Here is an 8,564-nt window from a genome sequence, read left to right on the forward strand (position 1 = left end):
ATTTTTCCAGGCAGGGTGATTCAAATCAATCCTCCCTCATCCAATAACATGGGATGTAGAACTGGTTGGAGATTAGCTCTTTCTCCCCTGCTGAGACCTAGGCAGCTTTCAGCTCCCAGCCTTCCTTAGCCTTGCACTCAGCGTGGCCTTGCTTGCTCTCTTAGGTCCAATTCCAGCCAGTAATGATGGACAGTGGACCAGAGCCTCCCCTTTGAATTAAAAATAAGCATGGAGTTATATTTAGCTGGCTACAAAAGCGGAGCGGGAGGCCCATTATCAGGCAGGCTTGGCACGGCCCACACTGCTGTGGCTCGAGAGGGGAGCACCGTGCCCCAGGGACGCCTGCCCTGCGCTGTCCTGCCCTGTGCCCTCATCCTCCCCACCACCCTGGATACCGCACGTACAAGAGACAACAACCCTCGCTTTGCTAAAAACAGCAAACACTGTTTATGTTGTCCAGTGGGCAGGCTGACAGGCTGTAAAATGCTATTTTGGTGCAGCCTGAGCCTGTGCGCAGTGGATGGATGGTGCACTTTGCAGGACCAAGGATGCCAATCTGTCAGCCCATCCCACATGCACAGATGGGCCCTTTCCATCCTGCAGCAGGCGACTTGGGCAGGGGGACTCCTGCCAGGCTCTGGTGACAGCGTGTCCTCCTCCTTGGGGACCACAAACTTCCCCAGCCCCATGGAGTGCTGCTTGACTCCTGGCAAGGGCTCTTGGCATGCTGGTGCTTCTTATGCCAAAAAGGGGCATCGAGACATGTTTGTTCAGGCCCCACCAGCTCCTGTCCTCTCTCATGCAGGCTGGCAGATGAGCCAGGTACTGCTTCTTTCAACATAGCCCAGTTGTGTCCAGGGCTTGTTCTGGGGCAGGGAGCAGAAGACAAACTCGGGGATCTGGTGTGCAGCATGCCTCCAAAACACCCCCAGTCCAAACCACCCCACTGAGCTCTCCCAGGCTTTGCCCATCCTTGCTGCCTGCTGCAGTGTGTGGGTATTGCAGCACTGGCACAGGCTGCCCAGGGAGGTGGGGGAGTCACTGTCCCCGGAGGTGTTCCAGAGCCAGGGAGATGTGGCACTGAGGGACATGGTCAGTGGACATGGTGGGGTGGTTTGCGGTTGGACTTGGGAATCTTAGAGGTCTTTTCCAATCTTGATAATGGTTCTGTGATGCAGTGAGAGCTGCCACCTCTCACAGCAGGTCATCCTGCAGCCTGAGGTCTGTCTGCATCCACTCAAACACGTGGTTAAGAGCAGACAGATTATTCATGAATGATTTCTGACTAACATAGACGTGGAGAAGAGCAGCTTTCTCTCCAGATGTGAATTTCCACGTTGCCCAGCCAGCTGTGAGTTTTGGACAATAGATGGAGCTGTGAGCACTGTCGGCCTAGCTGCTGTGTTCTGGGCTTCAGCAGTGCTGGGGCGAGGAACTTTGCCTGCTCTGTGTGGGGTCAGGTGAGGAAGGCAGGCGGCTGGAGGGCAGCCATCAACATGGGTGGTTTGGTGGGACTGCAGCTTTGGCAGAGATGTAGTTTTGGTGGGGATGCTGGGGCAGCTGCTGGTGGTGCCTGCTGACAGCCCAGCCATCCCCGTGCAATCCTTCCTGCAAGATCTTGTCCTCCTATCTCTTTTCTTCTTTTGTGTAAATGCGCAGGAATCATTTTTGGCCACCATTGTTTTTCCATTTGCTCAGGTATTGACCCAGGGCCCCGGGCTCCAGTGCCCTCTGCCATGCATTAGCTGCCTCCCGCTCTCTGCAGCACGATCAATAGGGTTTTACAGCAGGGCTTTTTGGCACGGTGCTGCAGGGCAGTTTGCAGGCACCAGTGAGTGTCGCTGGGGGTTTTGACGAGGGGAGGTGTGAGGGACTTGCAGCTCTCCACAGTGGCAGCACTTCTGGGCAGCAGTTGGAATTTCAAGCCATCTGTACCCGGCTTCCTTGCATTTGGCTCTGTTTTGGGACCGATGCGTCAAACCTGGGAGAAGTCACTGGAACAGCCTCAGGCTAGGCTTGCCAATGGAAACAGCGTCAGCTTTTTTCCATGAGGTGGCAGGGTGGCGGAGCGTCACAGCGAGCAAGGTCTCAGTGCTGCCCCATGCTGGCTCACGCAGATGCTGTTTCTTTGCTGGGCTTCTGGCACGGGTTTGAGCTTGTTTTGCATCAGTTCAGTGACTTTCCACTTGGGCTACCTCGGGTAATGTTGGGCTTAGAGGCTGGGCTTAAACCCTTCCGTCTCCTCTGTTCCTGTTTCTCTGACACTTTTCTGCACATCACTGCTGTGTCACCCCTCATATGCTTACCCATGTACCGTGGTGTACGGTGATAGGGGAGGTAGCTGGGATGCTAGCCTGCTGGATTTTGGAGCTGCTTTCCCAGGGCAGGGCCCTCCCTGTCCCCACTGGTCCCTATATGATGGGGTCAGTGCAGCCTGGGGAACCTGTGTGCCCCAGCAGACTGCTGGCACATGCTGCGCACAGCTTTATAACACGGTACTGCAGCCCGTCTAAATAACCCACAGTGCTGGTCCAAACTCAATGATCTTTGCTTCAAAGCACCAGTAAGGTGCTATGGGATAGCAGTCTGCATCTGTCTCCCATTGCTGACAAAATCTAATGACCTAGAAGCAAGGACAGGGTTAATGACAGGAATTACAAATCTTAAACTGTCCATAAAATGAAGTATTATTGTGGCATATGAGCAATGCATATTTCATCACAGAGCTGTAAATCTGATCAGAAATGAGAACTGTATGTTTTTGCTTTGGGCACTTTGTGGTGTAGATCAGCACAAAGCGCTCCTTGGGAAGTTGCACGGGCTGCTCCATCCTTGACACATTCGATGGGGTGTTTCTTTATGCTTAGGAGAAAGCATTTATGGTTGCTGCAGGGCTAATGCAAGGCTTATGATGTCTTTAATTATTCATTTTTATAAGTGCTCATTCTCCTGACTCAAACAGCCAAACCGCACTGCGACCGGCTTTAGCAGTAAATTGTTCTATTTTTCCTGGAATCAGATTACATTGTTCCTGCTGCAGACCTTGCCTCCCTTTCACAAGGAAGACAATTGACGTGACAATGCCTATGACGATTTGCTCTGGGCTATCCCAGTGCTTTGAGTTCCTGATTCAGAAAGCACCTGCTGGCCTCCAGCCCTGCTGCGGCATCTCCTGCAGGCTGGGGAGGTGAGTGGAGTATGACCACAGTGCAAACACCAGCAGGCTTCGTAGGATCCAGGGGGATGTATTCAGAGCACAGCGAGCGTGGCAGTGGGCTGTGCTCAGGTAGAGGCTCATTTCCGAGGTGTTATTCCCTGCATCATGGTATGGTGCTTGGCCACAGGTAGGCCAGAGCTAGGAGCCCCAGTGCAGCCCATCTGGGCGCAGCCCAGCATCCATGCTCACAGGGAGACCCTGCAGGGCTGCAGGCTCCCCTGCAGGAAGGTATGCTTCCTGGTGCTCTTTTATAGGGTTTTAACGTGGTTCACCCTGCAGCCAGGCGCTCCTCGCCGTGCTGTTTTCTGTGGATTAGGTTCAACAGTATAAATTCACCTCCTTTTTATACTTATAATCCCTGCAAGAGTAGTGTCTTTAATAGAGACTCTTCTTTCTTGCTGCTTTGACAAAGCAAGCGCCAGCTCCCTGCTGTGTCTCTTCTGAAATGACACAGACGTTCTCCGAATAGCAAAGAGGGGAAAAAAAAATCTGAGTTGTTTCTTTATTCAGGCAGCTACATGCATCTGTCTGGCCAAAAAAATCCCCCAAACGCTTCTCTTTCTGACTTGTGGTGCGCTCAGTTCCTGGGGGCTCTGCGGCTGGGGCGCAACCTCCCCCCTCTCCGCCCCCCCCCCCCCCCCCCGGCTGTGTGCACTGCGCTGCCGCTTGGCTTTGCGTCTGCAAATATTGTCACCAGGCTGCAGCACCACCAGTAATCGCTTGCAGCTTTGCAAGCTGCTGTCATTTGTGATGAGCCTGCAAACGTCAACATATGTTTGTCAGAGTTAATCAGGCCACTTTTGTTCACAGTGGCTTTGTTGTCTCTTTAGTTTGAGGGCTTTCCACCTTCCTCTTGGCGTGCGGTGCCTTTTCCAGTGCCCCTGAAAATAATTGACTTGTCTTGGTCGTTTTCTGCATCTGTTGCTGTGGTGCTGCCCAGCAGACCTGCCACCACCCCAAGGTGCTGACCTAAAGGAATGCTCTTCTTTCTCCTTCTGTTTCTTTCATGAATCTTCTCCAAATTTGTTCATTGCTGTTGTTGCTCTCCTGTGCTGCTCACCTGGTGGTTTTTTCCCTCTTCTTTCTGTATGTTCATAATATGTTATTTGCAGCCCATCTCAAGCAGAGCAAGAACCCAGACACATATGGGTTGCATTTTCCACTTCCAGTGTTAGATGCCAGCACAGATTATCTTACAGGGCGTCATGTATGGTGAGAATTTAAAAACAGGTGGGCTAAGAAACACTGGGGAAAAGATGTGGCCAAGGAATGTGGGTAGGAAGCGGTCTGAGCAGCCGCTCATCTGCATCTGCACATCTCAAAGCTGCTTCTGCAAACCCTCTGGGGTTTTGGTTCTGTCCCACCATGGCTCACTGCCGCTCTGGGCTCACCCACAGGAGCTTCAGGCAGGTGGTGTCCCCTGTGCCCTGCTCCCAACTCCCAGAGCAAAGCCTTCAGCCTGTCACCACAGACATGTCTGTGCTAATCATGGGGTTTTCTGTTTTGCATACTTGTTAGCTCTAAACACGGGGAAGGAACCTGGCTTGTCTTTGAGCCATGTGCTCCAACCCTTCCTTCAGGTTCTGTTTTCTCAGTGTGTGCATATCAGAGGGGCAGGATGGGGGCTCACAGCCTCCCTGTATCACCGAGGACCTGGTGTCCACCTTCCAGCCCCACTGCTGCAGGTGGCTACAGGAGATGTTTCCCTCTGCCTGCCCCATGGGCTGCAGAGTGGTGCCTGGCACGCCCCAGTGGGGGGTCCCCCCCACTGCCCAGTTCCTCTGCAGCAGAACTCTTTAGCTATTTTCACACTTGTGCAAACCAGCCTCGCTTCTTGCAGATCCGGCAGCCCGCAGGTAGAACGCTGGTTCAGCCTTGTTGCCATCTCTTGCATTCTCCTTTTCACTGCTTCCTGCTTTTTGTTCAGTTTGGGTTTTGCAAGCACTTCCCTGCCATGTTCCACTGCTGTGGTGTCACCCTGCCCTCCCACCCTAACCCCAGCCCCAACTCTAACATCTCTGCATGCCTCCTGCTGTCTTTTCCCATGTTCTAGTAATGCCTTCATTCCTGTTATGCTTCTAAGCCTGCTACAGCGTGGTGAGGGGTTCCCCTGACCTTCAGAGGAGCTCAGTCACTTTGGCACTGTGCTGTGCAGAGAAGCTCCCTCACAGGTAAGCAGAATATGGTGAGAACATCCTGCAGCTATTCCTTTTCATCCCAGCATTGCACAACATCGTGTTGCTGATTAACACAGACAGAAGTTCTGCACTTTCATAAATACAAAGCATCGTTCTTCATTTAAAGGAAAGAAGGCATCACAGAGTGATGTGACATCCCCGTGTGTCATTGGTAATTTTGTTGTGCGCCTGCAGTTGCAGTGGAATCAGTTCAGCTGGAATGACACTGGTCATCCATGGCTGAGGATTTGGTTCCTGAGTATGCGGTCCCACCTGTTTCTGCTCATGCTACAAACAGAAGGAAAAGCTGCAAAGCACACACACAAAAGGCTGTACTTTGTGGAAACACACATGAATGGCATACACCTCAGCCTTTTGAAGTCTATTAGCTTGTTGAGAGTTCACTAAAAAAGAAGGTAAGTGATGACTTCTTTTCTTGAAAGAAAGGAGAGGGCTGGTAGGAGGCTGGGCATGGATGGGGGCGGCACTGGCACCCCTGGACAGGAAGGGCAGGGTGGTAGTGACAGGGAAGGAAGCAGCTGCAGCATTAGATGTGATGTCTTGAGAGGTTTCTCAGCCTCCCTGCATCTGCTCAGCTCAGCCAGGTTCCTACATCTTTGTGCGCATGCGCACGCACACACACACACACACCAGCTGCAGGTGAAGTGACCATGCTGAGGCTGCTGCTTCTTTCCTTCCTCTGCAGGAGGTACTTTCTGTGTTGAAATTCTGGGTTTTCCTGACTACATCATTGCTTTCTGTTTGTGTTTTCAGGATTTCATGATAAGTTGGTGACAATGCTGCCAACCCCAGTAATCCTTCGGTGAACCCTTCATGTTACGGCACAGAACAGCAGAATTAGCTCTGTTTGCACATCACTGATGGCAGGTGCTGACAGCTGGACGGAGTGCCATCACCACCGCAGCACAGAGCCATTCCCCTTCCTGGGGAAGATATGTCCCCCAAAATCTCCAGAGGATGGCCACCAACTTTGTTGTCCCAAAGAAATGTTGTCCCAGAACCTGTGGGAACAACTACTCCTGCTAGTCTGAAAAGCCCTGGATGTGTGGGAAATAAAAAGAGAGCCCTGAAAGGAAGCATCTCTTGCCATGGGCCTGGGCTGGAGAACGCTTTTCTCATCCAAGGGGGCCCTCCTCATCACTGAACTCCCAGGCTGCTGGCTGCGACCTGGGGACAATCTCCTCCAGCACCATGGCTATGGGACCTCTGGTCTGCAGGAAACAAGCTCATAAAGAATTAACTGCAGGTCCTCATGGAGAAGTACACCTGCCCTGTCCCTGCGTGCTCCTGACAGCTTGGCCGGGAACACCTGAGCTGTGCTCACTGTTACCCCAGCTGCTTTACGGCTTGCAGTGGGGACAGGACTGGACTTTTCTTCCAGCAAGATGATGCTGCTGCCAATATTTAAAGATGTTTCAGTTGTACTGTGAACTTAACCTCCCTACAAAGTGGTTTTCAGCTGCTGGCAGGTTCTGTAGCAGCAGCAAAAGTGTCATGTTCCCCACATGCTATGGTGCAGCCTGTGGGACTCCAAGAGCTGCCGCCTTTTCAGCAGAAGAGGATGTCCTTGTTTGCTGGGTTATCAGGGCTGACAGACCTTTCTGGCTTTAAGCAAGACAATCACAATGGGGTGGGGAAGAAAAGTCATTCATATAGTCCGGTTCTGCTAGGCTTTAAAATATACAGGTTCCTCTTTTCCCACTTTCTTTCCCATTTTCTACTTGCAAGGAGCCAAAGCCAGCAGCAGCGTACATTGCCCTGCTGGGACACCATTCACAGGGGTTGGTCTGGGTGCTAATTGTCCAGATGAGGAACTTGCCTGTGTGAAGACAACAAAGAAAACAACGGCTGCAGCTGGCTGTGTGCTGGTTTTGCATGAACTGAAGCATGGCATGAGAAGCAGGGCTGGGGCTACTCTCACCTGCCTGCTGCTGAATGCATTGCTCTGCCAAGCTGCCAGCAAGCACGCTTCCAGCCCTCATTCTGCTCCAACTGATAGGAGCAAGGTGCCAGCCTGCAACCACCACCTGTGCGGGCAGAAGGTGAAGAAAATCTGGCCGACAGGCTGAGTGCTGAGCCCTTCCCTAAGCAGAATCCTGCCCTCAAGTGAGATTTTACTTCCTTGTGCTGCAACCTGGTGACACAGAATTTTCCAGCAAAAAAGGGATCCGCCTTTTATTTTTTAGTTAGCTGGGGCTGTGTGTGAACTTGCATTTGTAATGTTGTCTGCAAGTGCAATCTGAGACGATTGAATCTTCCTAATTATTGCTGGGTATATGCAGCATGCCAGCAGGGATTACATATCCCTCCCAGTGGCTGTTACTGCCTGGGGTCTGCCATTTCTCCACCCGTTAAATGTGCCACATCTTTTATTGAATGCCTACATCACAACACTGAGAGGAGACAAATACAAAATGGGCACAATGAATCACGGCTCTGGTAGCCTCCCTTGGCCCCAGAAGCTGGGTCAGGCTGGCCAAAGAGGAAACACCGTGGCTTAACTGCTGTTTTTCTTCACTTTTGCCCAGAAAGTGCACCCGTGGGAATGCGGACAGCAAGAAGCATCCTGTCCTCACGAGATCCGGTAAGTAGCAGGGAGCTGGCACCGTTCTTGGGACAAGCTCCATTTCATTAGGGCAAAAACTCATCCATCACTGCACCTGCTGGGGTACACGACTCAACAGCAGCAGCCTTCTGTGAGAGCAGCGTGGGACATGGAGGCTATGGGAGATGTAGATGTGCAGTGCCAGCAGGGATGGCAGAGCTTGGTAATGTGACCCATGGGGACAAGCTGGGCAAACTGACACTACCAAATGCAGAGGGAGGCAAGGGAGATGAGTAAAGTTTTCAGTATATAACTGACTGGCACAGAGTACGGCAACAAACTGCTCTCCGTGCCCTCTGGGGACTGAGGAGAAATTAAATGAGCAGAGATTTTGGAAAGACAGCGAGAGAAGTTCTCCAAGTGCAGGGTGATTCAGCCCTGGCAAAGGCACAGGCTGCGACACGCCCATCAGTGGCTGCTGGCAGGGCCAGACTGCAGAGACCTCTGCCAAGGGAGTGTGCTGGGGCAGTGAGGATGGACAATGGGGATTTGACGGGGGATCTTCTGAACTCCCACTTTCATTTCTATAGGTGCTTTCACTGCC

The sequence above is a fragment of the Numida meleagris genome, chromosome 4, assembly GCF_002078875.1.
Source record: "Numida meleagris isolate 19003 breed g44 Domestic line chromosome 4, NumMel1.0, whole genome shotgun sequence".
In the NCBI taxonomy this organism is placed as follows: domain Eukaryota; kingdom Metazoa; phylum Chordata; class Aves; order Galliformes; family Numididae; genus Numida; species Numida meleagris.